This window comes from Eublepharis macularius, chromosome 5, assembly GCF_028583425.1.
Source record: "Eublepharis macularius isolate TG4126 chromosome 5, MPM_Emac_v1.0, whole genome shotgun sequence".
NCBI classification, from domain to species: domain Eukaryota; kingdom Metazoa; phylum Chordata; class Lepidosauria; order Squamata; family Eublepharidae; genus Eublepharis; species Eublepharis macularius.
In genome coordinates this window covers 17,519,937-17,535,143 of record NC_072794.1, presented here as the reverse complement: position 1 = coordinate 17,535,143, position 15,207 = coordinate 17,519,937, and positions in this window count along the sequence as shown.

Genomic DNA, 15,207 nt, shown 5'->3' with positions numbered 1-15,207 from the left:
TTCTCCTCAGATTTCAGGTTTCCAGGTCCAGGAGTCAGTCAGGACACTTGTCTTTATATGTATAGATTTACATACTTCATTCATACCCTCAACAATATCAAGCAGTTGGGCCTGGATGGGCCATGCAAGATCGTCTTCGTCCTTCTGTGCAGCCCCACATTGGGACTGCGCAGGCGCAGGCCAGCCGCGGAAAAGATTTTTCTAGCTTTAAGAGATGTGAAGGGGACGTTCGGATCCACCGCGCATGCGCGCCGGTGTTCCCGCCAATTTTGAATGCATATATATCCGAACGTCCCCGGCATTCCCTCAGTTCCTTTTTCGCCGCCGTCGAAAAGGTTCCTATTGTCTAGCGTTCGTTCTCAGCGTCTCTTCGGAGTTTTGGATCGTTTCTTCTGCTGGTCGGTATTTTCCCCTTGTCATCTGTCGGGAGATACCGTTCATTATGTCGCAGACATCTTTGTTTAAAAAGTGTCATAAATGCGGCACTAAGATGACCCACTCGGACGGCCATGAGCTCTGCCTCATCTGCCTGGGCGAGGGGCATGTTGTCGAGCGCTGCTCCATTTGTATGTCCTTCACTCCGAAGGCAAGGAGTGATCGGAAGGCCAGGCTCCGTGCCTTCTTGTGGGATGCCAACCTTCTCCCCCCCAAGCCATCGGGCTCTTCGGGAGATAGGCCGCGCTCCGCCTCTCCGTCACCGGCGCCGTCTCGTAAGTCGCCAGAGCCGCTCCCCTCGGAACCGACGGGGCAACCCGTTCCGGAGGCCCGACCTGATTCCGGTTCCGGGGATCGTCCTTCGAGCCGGAAGGCCAAGAAGCGTTCCGCGCCCAAGCCGAAGTCCTCCTCCAAGCCTTCGGTTCCGGAGGCTGTTTCGGAGCCCCCGTCCAAGAAGGCCAAGGCGAAGTCGAGGGCCAAGGGCCGTGCGTTGTCCCCAGCTCCGACTGCGCTGCCTGGTTCTCCGGCCGAACCAGTCCTGATACCCGACGATGTGGTGAGTCTCCACACCCCGTCGCCTCCTTGCACGCCTCCTCCGTCGGTTCCCGAGGAATTCATGCCGTTTCCGCCTTTCCCGGAACCGTTCCAATCTTTTGAGCGCTCCCTGCCGTCCGCCCCGGCGCCTTCAGAGGCCTCCGTTCCACTGCCGTCCACCTCGTCGGTTCCGATGCCTCTTCGCTGGCCTGTCCCGGTGCCTGCTCCTCTGCCCCCTTGCCAGCCGGTCGCGGGGGTTGGGAACATGACCTCCTGGCAGGATTTTGTGGCGTGGTTCCAGCAGTCGCTGCCCTTCCTGCAACATCCATCGGTTCCGATGGTCTCCGTTCCGGCTCAGCCAGTCGGGCTCCCAGCACCCGCTCCTCCACCTCCGGGCTTGCCTCTGCGACCGCCGGTTCCTGCAACTTATCCGTCGGCCCCGACCGCTCACCGGTCTTCGGTTCCGACGCAAACCTCGCCGGAGTTTTCGGATTCCGAGGATGAGGAAGGTCTGGCGTCCCCGTCGGAGTGCTCTTCAGACGCGGCCTCGGATCCTTCCCCGGATGACACCGTGGGTGGGCCCCGCTCGTCGTCCCCGAATGACGATTACAGGCTGTTCTCCGAACAAATGGTGCGGATGGCCGCCGCGCTGGAGATAGACGTCTCCTCCACGACCTCCAAGCCCAAGAGTAAGCTGCTGGAGGCACTGTATTCCGGGTCCCCCGCGTCGGTGGCGTTTCCCCCTGTGGAGGATTTTGTTGATAACGCTCTCGCGCTCTGGCAGACGCCGGCGTCCGTGTCCGCGACGGCAAAGAAGGTAGAAAGGTACTACCGTTTGAAGCAAGATGATTGCCCGTACCTCTTCAATCACCCGAAACCCTCGTCCATCGTGGCTGAGGAGGGTCAGGCTCGGTTCCGTTCCGGTTCCTCGTCGGCCCCGGCGGACCGAGAAGGCAGAAAGCTGGATGGCGTGGGCAGGAAACTCTACTCGTCCGCGTCTCTGGGATTCCGTATTGCCAACTTCCAGGCCATAATGGGATCCTATAATCTATTCCTGTGGAAGAGGCTGTCCTCTTACCTCTCCGACCTCCCGGAGGATCGCCGCCACCTGGTTAAGGCCCTCCAAGCCGAGGCCGTGAAGCTGTCAAAACAGCAGATGACAGCTGGCAAGGACGCCGCCGACTCTGCAGCGCGAGCGATGGCAACTTCGGTGGTCCTGCGTCGGCACGCCTGGCTCCGGTCCACGGCCCTGCCTCCAGAGAAGAAGGCGAAGGTGGAGGATTTCCCGTTCGAGGGGCCCCAGCTCTTCTCGGAGAAGACGGATGAGTACCTCTCCCTGATGAAGAAAAATCAGCAGACGGCCAAGTCCCTCGGAGTCGCCCCCTCAGCCCAGTCGTCGGGTCCGAGGTATCGCTATGGTCGGTTCCGATCCTACCAGACCCCTTACCAGCCTTACCAGCAGCGTCAAGGGCGCTTCTTCTCGGGCCAGTCCTACGGTCACCGATCCTACTCTGCCCAGCAGCGTCACCCTTCCAGGCGCTCCGGCCGGTCCAAGGGCAGGCAACAGCCCTCTTCACCCAAGCCTTCGACCTCGGCGCAGAAGCCCTCGGTCTTCTGACTACGCCTGAACGCTCCCCTGTTGGCCTCCGAGGGTGCTTCCTCTGCTGCCCAGTTTCTGGACAGGCTTCGTCCTTTTTTGCCCTGTTGGCAACGTGTTACTTCTGACACTTGGGTCCTGTCCATTGTGGCCCATGGTTACAAGTTAATGTTTACGGATGCACCCCCTCTCTCTTTCCCTCCCCGTTGTTCTCCATGTTGTGATGTTGTGTTACACAATAATGTTATGGAGTTGGTTACCAAAGGTGCTGTCCGGGTGGTCAATGTCTCTACTTCCCCATGGGGATTTTACTCCAGATACTTCCTTGTGGATAAAAAGGGTGGAGGTTCCCGGCCTATCTTAGACCTTCGAGGCCTCAACGGTTATTTGAAGGCTGAGAAGTTTCGCATGCTGACCCTGGCGCGGGTCATGGAGCTCCTGGAAGTGGGCGTCTGGCTAGCCATTCTAGACCTGAAGGATGCCTACTTCCACATTTCTATATTTGAGGGCCACAGGAAATACCTGCGGTTTGTGTATGGGAATTCTGTGTATGAATATACAGTGTTGCCCTTTGGGCTAGCCTCTGCACCCAGAGTATTCACAAAGTGCATGGCCACCGTAGTGGCATACCTGCGGTCCCAGGGTTGCTTTATCTACCCGTACCTGGATGACTGGCTCCTGGTGGGACCCTCGCCTGACTCTCTCCAGGCCCATATTGCCCTCACTTTGTCCGTGCTGGCTAGGTTGGGCTTGGTGGTTAATGGGGATAAGTCTATCCTGGCCCCAGGCATGGCCATTAGGTTTATTGGGGTCCATTTCAATTCCCTGCTGGGCAGAGCCTACCTGCCCCCAGACCGGTTGGCCAGGCTTTCTGCTTTAGCCCGGCATTTTATGCATTGCCGGTACCAGACGGCCCTTTTGATTCAGACTCTGTTGGGCCTTATGGCCTCCTCCACAGGGGTGGTTTTCTTTGCGCGCCTGCGTATGAGGCCTCTGCAAAACTGGTTTGTCCGGAGGTACAACCCCCTCACCATGGGTCAGCACCAGAGGTTTTCCATCCCCAGGGTGGTGCTGCGCTCTCTGGCCTGGTGGACTGTCCCTGGGAACCTGTCTGAAGGTTGTCCTTTCGGCCCCTTCCTAGCTGAGGTCACAGTTTATACCGATGCCTCCAACTTGGGATGGGGAGGGCGCTGTGGACAGCTTTCGGCTCAGGGCATCTGGTCCCCATCTGAGGCATCCATGCATATCAACCTTCTTGAGCTTAGGGCGATCCGTTACTCCCTCGCTTCTTTTGCAGATGCCATTCGGAACAGGAGGGTTCAGGTCCTGTCGGACAATACCACGGCCTGCTACTACCTCAACAAGCAGGGAGGAACGGTCTCGCTCAAGCTCTGCAAGGAGGCAACGACTCTATGGAATTGGGCCATGGTCAACAACGTCCTTCCCAGAGCCGTGCACATTGCCGGGGATCTCAACACCTCGGCGGATGCGCTGAGCAGGGTGTTTCTGCCTCAGCACGAGTGGTCCCTAAACAGGGTTTACCTCGACCAGGTTTTCCGCACATGGGGCACGCCTTTGGTCGACCTCTTCGCCACTGCCCGCAACAAACAGGCCCCGCTGTTCTGCTCCCGGGCCGGCACTGGCCGCCACTCCCTAGGGGATGCCTTCCAAATACCTTGGTCCCCAGGGCTCTTTTATGCCTTCCCGCCCTTCCCGCTCCTGTACAAGGTTCTTTCCAGGGTCAGGGCCTTCCGAACCCACTGTATCCTCGTTGCCCCTCGGTGGCCTCGCCAGGATTGGTTCCCCCTTTTACTTTCCCTGTCCCAGGGGCGATGCCTCCCCCTGCCTCACGCCCCGGACCTCTTAACCAGGGACGGGGTGTGGCATCACGATGTGGCTGTACTGAATCTGACTGCCTGGCTTCTGGGCACCCGGGAGTGAGCCTCTCTTCTGGAGTGCTTGGGGTGATCTTGAATGCCCGGAAACCGTCTACCAGGTTGTCCTATCAGAGGAAGTGGTCACGTTTTTCCCGGTGGTTGGCCCTGAAGGGGGTTTCTCCCTTTAGTTGCCCGCTTCCTGTCATCCTGGACTACCTCCTGGAACTCTGCTCCCAGGGCCTTGCGTTTTCCAGTGTTAAGGTCCACATGGCTGCAATCTCTGCCTTCCATGAGCAGATTGATGGGAAGACAGTTTTTACTCACTGGCTTTCCAAGCAGTTCCTGAAGGGCCTGTTCAAGACCTTCCCTCCTAGGGCCCATCCCATTCCGCAATGGGGTCTCTCCCTGGTTCTCTCCCGGCTGATGCTCCAGCCCTTTGAGCCTCTATCTTCTTGTCCCCTACCTTTGCTCACTCAGAAGGTGGCTTTCCTGGTGGCAATCACGTCCTCTAGGCGTGTTGGGGAGCTGTCTGCCCTGCGGTGTGATCCTCCCTTCCTGCAGTTTTTTCCTGGTACTGTCATGCTCCACACTAGCATGGAGTTTCTGCCCAAGGTAGTCTCAAGGTTTCACCTACAGCAAAAGGTGTTCCTCCCTTCCTTTTTTCCAACACCCTCATCCCCAGGGGAACAAACACTACACACATTGGATGTGAAGCGTGCTTTGTTGTTTTATTTGCACCGCACCAAATGTTTCAGGAAGTCTCCTGCCCTGTTTGTGTGTTACTCTGGCCCTCGCAAGGGCTCACCTGCTTCTGCCCAGTCCATCTCTCGCTGGATTGTGTCTACGATTAAACTTTGCTATCAGCATGCTGGAGTCCAGTGTCCCTTGTTGGTTACCGCTCATTCCACTCGAGCGCAAGCTGCTTCTGCTGCCTTCCTGCGAGGAGTGCCGCTCCGGGACGTCTGCCAAGCTGCGACATGGTCCACTGCAGACACTTTCATCAAGCACTATTCTGTGGATGTGCATGCACGACGTGACTCGGCTGTGGGCACAGCTGTCCTGCAGTCCTTGTTCAAGTAGACACTCACACCCGCCCCCATTGGTGAGATGCTAGTTACTCTCCCAATGTGGGGCTGCACAGAAGGACAAAGACGATAAACAGGGTTTCTCACCTGTAACTGTTGATCGTCGAGTCTCTTCTGTGCAGACACACATTCCCTCCCGCCTGCCCCGCTGTGAGTGCTTGGTTTCCTCCATTGTTTCTCCGGCGGCTCAGGTGAACTGAGGGAATGCCGGGGACGTTCGGATATATATGCATTCAAAATTGGCGGGAACACCGGCGCGCATGCGCGGTGGATCCGAACGTCCCCTTCACATCTCTTAAAGCTAGAAAAATCTTTTCCGCGGCTGGCCTGCGCCTGCGCAGTCCCAATGTGTGTCTGCACAGAAGAGACTCGACGATCAACAGTTACAGGTGAGAAACCCTGTTTTTATGTGGTATCAAGTAACCTGGTGGATGCTGGGAGGTGTGGCTCAACAGGTAGGGTTGTCAGGTCCCCTTACCCTCCCAACAGTGAGGCGGATACCTGGTACTTACCAGTGTTGTAATCTTTGTGCACATGCAAAGCATTCACATGCTCCCGGCCCGACACAATGACATCACTTTCGGAGGTGACATCATTGTGCTTCATGCAGGAGTGTTCCCACACTTCATGTGGGGCCCCTGCAAATCAGCCCCTCCAAAGTGGTGGAGCACTCCACATGAAGTGCAATGATGTCACTTCAGGAAATGAAGTTACCGTGCCCCACCGGAAGTGGGCCCATCACACACTTGCCTGGCTTGCCTGCTGGTGGTGGGCAAGTGCCAGGAGGCTTGCAACCTCTTGCTGATCACCACTGATCAGTGGGCAGTAGGGCAAACCAGTGAGAGTTTTCCTGCTACTGGTGTGCACCTGGGAAGCCTACCAATAAGTCCCTCCCTCAAAGTCCAAAAAAGCCCTAGTAAAGTCCCTGTCCCTTCCCTTGCATTTTACTGACTGACACCAAGCCTGGAATACTGACCTGTTACTTGATTGCCTAGGAACAGCCACTGAGGGCATCCATTTCTTAAACGAAAAGTGATCTTTTTATCATTTTATTTTTTAACCCATTTTTGTTTTTGCTTTAAATTTCAGATTTTTCTGCAAATCTTGGGTATTTTTAGGTTAGTAGAAAGATCTGTCTTGTCTGTTCATGGCTCCAATCTCCAGATTTAAGTGTCCTCAGATTTGTCCAGGTTGAGAATTAGTAGATATAAACAGGGCCATGCAAAAAAAAGGGGGGGGGGTCCAAGGAGTCATGCCAGGCTTCTATCCCCCCTCCATTGCACAGAGCCTTCTCATTTTGCACCTCTCTTCCAAACACCCTGTAGTAACGAGTGGCATAAGACCCACATTTTTTCAATGTCATCATTTTGACACAAACACCAGAAGTTTACGACCCAAAACCAAGTATGACAATCTGATGGAAGTGGGTATTTCTAATAAACAAATTAATGCTAGGTCTTGATCAGTTCCCATATAATTTTGTGTGCAAGCAGGAAAAAGTATTAATCAGTCTTTCCCACAGGAACAGTGAAGTCTAAATCTTAAAATCATGATTTAATAAAGATAGTGGATGATATGAGTCAGAGATTCAGGAGTCTTACCAGTTTTAATAAGACTATAAACGTTTATGTGCTTTGATGCATCCTTTCCATTCATAACCATAGCTAAAGAGCTTTTAATAGCATGAATGAAAAATTATTAAAACTCAAGTAGCAGCCAAGCAGGGCTGGGAGAGTGTCCGAGGTTGGCATCCCTGTAGCTCTACTCACCTCTGGGCAGGGTGCCATACCAGGCAGCCACAGCCCTGCCAAAAATGAGCAGGCCAATCTGGAGCAGCCAGCAAGAGAACCTATGCTGGGCAAGTTGCTGAAGGAGCTGATAGGAGCAAATGGAGGGGAAGTGTGTTTCCTTAAAAAACGGAAGAGTGGAACTAATTCCACACATAGATTCCAATCATTCATATATTCACCCAACAGAAGAGGGGTGGGGTTTAAGACTATTGAGAGAAATCTCCAGTAATTTCATGAGATGTAGATGATCCATCAAGTCACCAATAAATTAAATTAAATCCAAAAAAGCACACTTTTTTTAAAAAAAGAAAACACTGTTTTAAATACTATATGTAGGTTTAGCGTAAGGTTTAGAGTAAGGGTGAGGACAATTCCCCCTCCCCACACACACACACACCATTATTCTCTTTGTGCTGAACTCCAACCCTTTTTTTTAAAAAAAATAATTTTTTTATTAATAAACAAGATATCAATACAACTTTTCAAGGAAATAACAGACAGTGTAAAGTTAATAATGTACAATAACAATAGTTTGCACTATAGGTGTATATATTAAACATCACAAATCTTTCAGTATTTGTTGAGCATATCAATATAATCAAAATTGATGATTATAATGTGAAATAACCAGAATTAGTTACTGATTGTATAATTTTAGACCTTGGTTGAAGGTCATTCATTTCTATATATACAAAAAAGGGAAACCGTTTATCAGAGAAGTTCGTTTCAGCAGGAAAGTGTTCAGCTCTGTACAAGTCATCAGTTATTTTTTCCAAAATAAAGTTGTTCCAAACCTTTTCAAACCAATCCTCAATTGTCGACCTCTTATGTGCTTTCCACAATGTCGCTATGACACTCTTTGCGGCTACAAAAAATGAAGCAATAAGCTCCCTTCGGATTTTAGGTATGGTGAGTTCTTCCCAAACATCCAGAAGAATTATTTTGGGGTCTAAGGTGATGTCATATCCTGTCATTTTTTTGATTTCGGCAAGAACTTCCCTCCAAAATGTGGCAATGTGAGGGCATTCTCACCAGCAATGGGTGAATGAGCCCACTTGTCCACAATCTTTCCAACATAAGGGGGATGTTGATGAGGAGATCAGTGATAACTTTTTAGGGGTCAGATACCACCTGTGTATGATTTTATATGTCTGAATCTTCATTACAACTGCATTCGTTTTAAATATAGAGGAAGACCATATCCTTTCCCATGAGGAACTCGCTGGATCTACATTGAAGTCCTTAGCCCATTTGGTGACGCAATTCAGCTTTTTTTTTTTTAAACGTATTTAGTAAAATTCTATATAGTCTAGCTATACTGCCCTTTTTAGCAAATACAGAACTATTCAATATCAATTCGAACTCCGTAAGTGGTCTGTTCATTATAGCTTTTAGGTTTATTTTTTCCATTATGTTTTTCAGTTGAAGGTATCTAAACCAGTGTAACTTTTGTCCTAATTTTTTAATCTAATTCTGCTTTTTCTAATAAACCTGTTCGCAAGGCAATGTCCTGTAACCAGGTCATTTTCACTTTTCTTAGGGCTGATCCAAATAATATTTCCATCCCTGGCAAAAACCAATGCTGTGCTAGGAAAGAGGCAAATCTAGAAAATGTAAGGCTGATTTTATGTCTATACTGGTCCCAAGTTTTCAAGATAGACATTAGTATTCTGTTGTTTCTAATGTACTTTGGGCAATGGGCATCAGATTCCCAAACAACATCATTTAACGTGGAGTGATTCAATGGGGCTTGCGCTATAAAAATCCAATCCAGAGGGTTCTCTGAGAAGTGTAGTTGTAACAGGTTGACCAGTCTTATTGCTGGTTGGTACAGTATCAAATCTGGGTAATTAAGACCCCCCTCTGAAGTCTTTAACCTGAGCGTAGAGAAGGCAATCCTGGGGTGTTTGCCTTGCCATAGAAAAGTATTAAGAACAATTTGCCATTGGGAGATTTGAAATTTAGGTATATTAATTGGGATTGCTCTGAGCACAAAGAGAATTTTTGGCATAAGGAACGCTTTTACTAAGTGAAATTGGACCATCCAGGACAGCTTTAATTTGTTCCATTGCACTATATCTAGTTTTATTTGATGTATTAATTTGTCATGATTTAGTTTTATCAAGTCGTCAAGGTTAGGAGATATGTTAATTTCAAGGTAGGTCATTTGTTTGGAGGCCTATTGAAACATATATTTCATTGATTTGGTCTATTTTGTCCTTAGTTACATTACATACAAGAAATTGCGATTTAGATTGGTTGACAATGAGGCCTGATATGGAACCCAATTCCTTAAGTAAAGGGTCTAGATGAACTAGAGAGGATAATGGGTTTGTTAAATAAATCAACGTCATCTGCAAATAGACTAATTTTCGAGGTTATATTTCTTGTATTAATTCCTTGTATTTGTGAATTCTCTCGTATGGCAATGGCAAACGGCTCCAATGCTAAAGCAAACAGGACTGGGGAAATGGGACATCCCTGCCTAGTACCACGATTAATGTTAATTCTTTCCGAATGCAGTCCATTTAATTTAATATTCACTCCTGGATTCGAATATATAGATTGTATTGTCATTAAAAATCGATCTCCAAAACCCATGTGTTTTAAAGTAGCTAGCAGATAATTAAGTTCCACCGAATCGAACACCTTCTCAATGTCCAAAGATAAAAAAATAGCTTCCAATTTCTCTTGCTTACAGAAATCTATCAGTTGCAATGTTCTATATATATTGTCTGTGATTTCCCTCCTAGAAATGAAGCCTGTTTGGTTCTGATGTATATATCTGGATATAAATGAGTTTAAATGCTTGGCCAGGATAGATGTAAATAGCTTGTAATCATGATTTAGCAGTGAGATAGGGCGATATGATGCTGCTTCTAAAAGATCTTTCCCTTGCTTTGGAATGACCACAACATCTGCCATTTTCCATGTGGGGGGCATCTTACCAGTTTCTAGCACTAAGTTACATGTTTTGGATAGGTGTGAGCTCAGAATGTTTATATATTTTTTGTAGAATTCCACGGGGTATCCGTCAGGACCCGTTGCCTTATTATTTTTGGCCATCTTGACAGTATCTACCACTTCTTGTATTGTTATTGGTTCATCTAAGAGTGAGCGGTGTATCTCTTCTAATTTTCTTATACCTTTGAGTGATTGCAGAAATGTAACAATTTTATCTTGGTCTGGATTTTTTGTAGTGTAAAGCTGCTTATAATAATTTTTGAAGACCTGAAGTATCAGTTGTGTGTCATACTGTATTTTGTTATCATTATCTAGCACAGAATGCACAATAGTTTTAGTCCTTTTCTGTTTGATCCTATTAGAGAGTATACGTAAAGCCTTGGGCATATTAAGCCAGTGCTTTTGTTTGATTAGTAACAATTGTTTATGGATATTATCAATGTCCAGGGCTTCTAGTATTTTCCTCTGGGCAAGTAATTGTCGGTATGTTTTTTTACTACCCATTGCCTTATGATGGTTTTCTAGCCTCCTAATTTCTTCTACCAATTCTTGTCTCCTTTTTAATTTTTCTTTATTAACTCTAGCTGAAAGGGCTATGATATGACCCCTAGTTACAATACTTTTAAAATCTAATAAGTATTTACAAAGCCTTATTGTATGTCTACTCCAACTCCCCCCTCCCTACTGCCCTAAAATCACTTTTATACCCGTAAAAATCAATATATTAAACACTGAGATTTATCTTATAATAATCCCCCTTTGATCATTATTATTAATATGAATCAATTGCAACCTAGTATGAACAGGCTAATTAATTCAGTGTCTTGTATGCAGTAGATTTCAATTCTCCCCCTCACCCCCACCCTCAAGTCAGTTCAAACTCTTCAAGTACAGAAATCTTTCTTTTGATTGAACAAACCAAAAATAAAGCTGCCCAAATAAAAATACCCCTCAATGACTGTATATATAAGTTACCACCTAATTCCCCCAACAGTAGCTCTTTTACCTAGAGTGTCACTCTAGTTTTGGGAAAGATGTAAATACTCCCAAAGTTGTTGAGCTACTAAAAAAACAAAAATGGAGCTACCTTAATAGAACTCTATCTCCCCCCCCCCTGTAATCACACCCGCTTTAATAATTAATTAGCTACCCCGAACCATAAACAAATCACAAAGTGTTATTATTAATTCATTGCATAGCAGCACGCGTAAGCCGTCTTCAGGTCTCTCTTATCGGTATCTTGCTCCCTTTGTCTGGCAATGGCGTCGACGGTGACTTTCTCTTATTGCTGACTTTACCAACTTCCATAGGAGACTCAATTCCCAGGCTGAGAGAAGTTCCACTCCCGTGTCAGTGTCTGAGGCCGTGTAGTGTTTGCCTTGAATGATTACCAACACCCTGCTGCAGTTCAGCCATTTATATCTTATATTTGATTTTCGAAGGGCTTCAGTGATGGGCTTCAGTTCTTTGCGTTTCATCAGAGCCTCTTTGGGCAGATCTTCATATATGTAGATTGGGATACCTTGCAGGGGAATAGATCCCCTATGTCTTGCTTCATAAAGCACTTTCATCCTCATATAGTCCCCTGAGAATTCGATGATGATGTCTCTCGGGCTTGGCTTATTCCTGTAAAATCTTTCTGTGCTGATCCTCTAAGCTTTACTGATAAAGGGGGGGGACCTCTCCCAACTTGAAGTATTCTGTAAGCCAAGCTGTCAATTTTTCCTTCATATTTTCATTTGTGGCAAACGATTCCTCTACCCCCCTTATCTTCAAATTTCCCTGCCGGGCTCTAATCTCGAGACCCAGCAGCCTCTCTTGGTGAGATTCTGTCAGCCTCTGCAAGTCCTGTATATCTCTCTGTGATTCCTGACTCAATGTTAAAACCATTTCAGACTTCATATTTGTTTTATTTAGTTCTAGCTTTATTTTAGATAGCTGGTTCGCCAGAGGTTCTAGCAATTTAGCCATATGATTTGAGAGCCTCTGTTCTAAGAACTGTAGTTGGAGATCAAGAGTGAAATTTGAGGTATTTACTTGCCCCTCAGTAATTGCCGCTCTTTCATCAGCCATTTTAAGTTGTTCACCAGTTTTTCTTGGCTCCTGGCCTGCGTCTTTCGCCTCTTCAAAATACTGCTGTAAGTTTTTTACAATTTCGAATGCGATTTCTTTTTCTTTGCAATTTGATTTTGCATATCAATACTTTTTAAAGGTCCATTGTAGCAATTTTATAGGGGTATAGGGTTCAGGAAACTCCAATCTTTCTTAATTCTGGCTTAATGAAGAGAATTTCTACAATGAATCCCAGGATTGGAACATTCACGATGTGGTGATCTTAATAAGATAAGATGATTTAGAGATGTTCCTTTCTTCAAGTGGCGGATCAGTCTGGTGTAATAGGCTAACTTTTTCCTGGCAGTTCTGCATTCTTGGTCAAACCACCCTCCACTGGAATAAGTTCTAGCTTTGGGGGGTCTGTCAGTAGAAAGCAAAGGATTAAGAAGCTGTACTATACCCTCAAAATGCGTAACAGCATTGAGGCTGTCCTGCAGTAGTGCTTGATGCTGTGACCGCAAGTCACTCTTTGCCAATGACTGGGCTAGGTTGGCATAGAGCTGTAGAGTCCACTCAAGTCTCTTTTTACCAGGCAGGTACCCTTCTAGAGGACCTGAAACAGGCTTGAGAAAAATGTTGTCCCTAAAGCCCTGTTTCATGTTCTAATCAATGAAGCAATTCCCTTTCCTTCCTAGCCCACTACTGTTGTTGCTCTATTTCTTTCAATTGCACCCTCTGATCTGCTCGGTTTCTATGGATGTCTCTACCTGGAGTTGAGTCTGCTTCTCCTTTTTTGCCTTTTGACTTTCTCTCTCCTCATTGGTCATGGCATGTTGAAACACTTCAAAGCCTCACAAGTAGCCAGCAGCACCATATTTCCCACAGCAAGGTCTGGAGTTGTCCACTATATCTATATATTCCCTTGACCTCCTCTAATGTATTACAGCCTTCAACTACCTTTTCTTCCTGCGGAGGCTGCTGTAGAAGTTCCAGGTCCATCTCCCAAGAAGATGGCCTGGACTTTTTCTTTTTGAGGACCCCATTCCCTACGTCAGGCCATTTTTATACTACTATGCCCTGGAGATCCCTTAAATCTCTGGACCATAACATTCTTGGTCAACCCACTTCCCTTGAACCTTAGCCGACCCTATAAATTATTCTTTGGAGTGGCACACTACCCTTCAGCTAAGCCTTCCTCCAAATCTTGGTTGGCCCACTTTCCTTTTGATTCAGCCAACCCTATAAATTACCTTATTTAATGGTGGAAATGCACGTTACTAAGTAACTAGGGACGCTCAAGTGAACCTCATTTCACATGTCCCCCCTCCAACTTTCCATGCACTTGCTTGCACAGTCACACTTCAATTTGCTCTGCATGAATACATTCACACATTCCATATCAGTTCCTCCTCAACTGCTAAAAGTATCCTAGTTTCCTCTACCTCCACATCCATTCATTGAAATGCAGATCTAAACAGTTTCTCACACTTCAAAGAAATGCAGATTGGCAAGTCAAAGGAGCCTACAGTACTCATTCTCTCAGCAAAAACAGACCCAAATTCGTACTCTGCGCTCTGGACACACTTGCAGCTGCAATCACCCATTGATATTCATTGCTTACTTTCTCTTGACAAGTGTATGTAGTATTTATTTTTGCTCTGTAAAGAAGGCTTTATAATTAATAATATACTAGGTTAACCCAGCATTTAAAATGAAATTACACTCATTGTTTTCATGCATGACCGGGTAGCTTTTGTGAGCAAAGAAGGTATCTGAGCCAAAACTTTCTTTTATCTGAGGTGTGGGCAGGTTTCTGGTTACATTGCACCATCTTGTGGCCAATCTCATTGCAGTAAAAGCATTTCAGGCTTGCTTTGTCCCTGGTTTAGTAGGAAGTGTTCCTGGGGGGTGGGGCCCACATAGTAACTTGATCCCTCCTTTGGTTATAGCTGCTTGCAGCTGAAGCCAAGCAACTTCCACAGTCATCTTGTGAGTGATTTTAACACAGAAATCTTTCTTCCTTCTGGCTAGGGTTCTTTGTGTTAAAAAACTCACAAATCTGTCCAGCTGCATCTTGGAAACTCATGCTAGCTTGGGTCTCAAAAGAACTTGTGGTATGCGTAAATGAGGGTGGCAGATTGAGAAATAAAGGAGGGATCTCTTGCGTTTCACCCAATGCCAATTTACAGTGTTTCAGATGCCCAAACAAAATTGTGAGCTTCCCAAAATAAGCATCAAAGTTATCCCCATTTGAATACAGAGTTCTCTCTGCAGCTGAGTAGTTATAGCCCACAAATAATAATCTGACATGGAAGTTGTTACATATAATAAATTGCTGTCATGTCCAATTCATCCCATGCAAGTTTCTGATGGGGCAGAAGGAGGTCTGATGGGGCAACCCTTCAATGTTCAGAACAAAATTCAGTCTGGCTTTCCAGGTATTGTGACTTCATGGAGTCAGAGCCAAACCAAACGAGACGAAATACTCGTGAATGTGCTAGTGGCAGTAATCATGTCTGTTCTTACCTTCTTGTGTTCAGTTATCCCCTTGTGAGCATGTGTCCTGCACCATTACTCTGTACACGTGCAGAGTTGATATTGCAGTCGCAGCTGCAAGTGGCCGCGATGAACATCATTGAGTTGCTGTTGAAGAGCGACGGCTTTTGCTTGGCTTCCGCTTTCTCTGCCCGTTTTTCCTACCTGTTATTTTCCCTGTTTCAGATAGGTGGCGCTGTTGTAAAAACATTGCTATTGTATAGGCAGGAACTGAGAGCGGGACCACAAGTGACGCCTGACACAGGTTGGACACTTGCCAGCTTCCCTCAAGTTTTGATGGGAAATGTAGGCAGCTTGGCGGAATGTTGGACAAG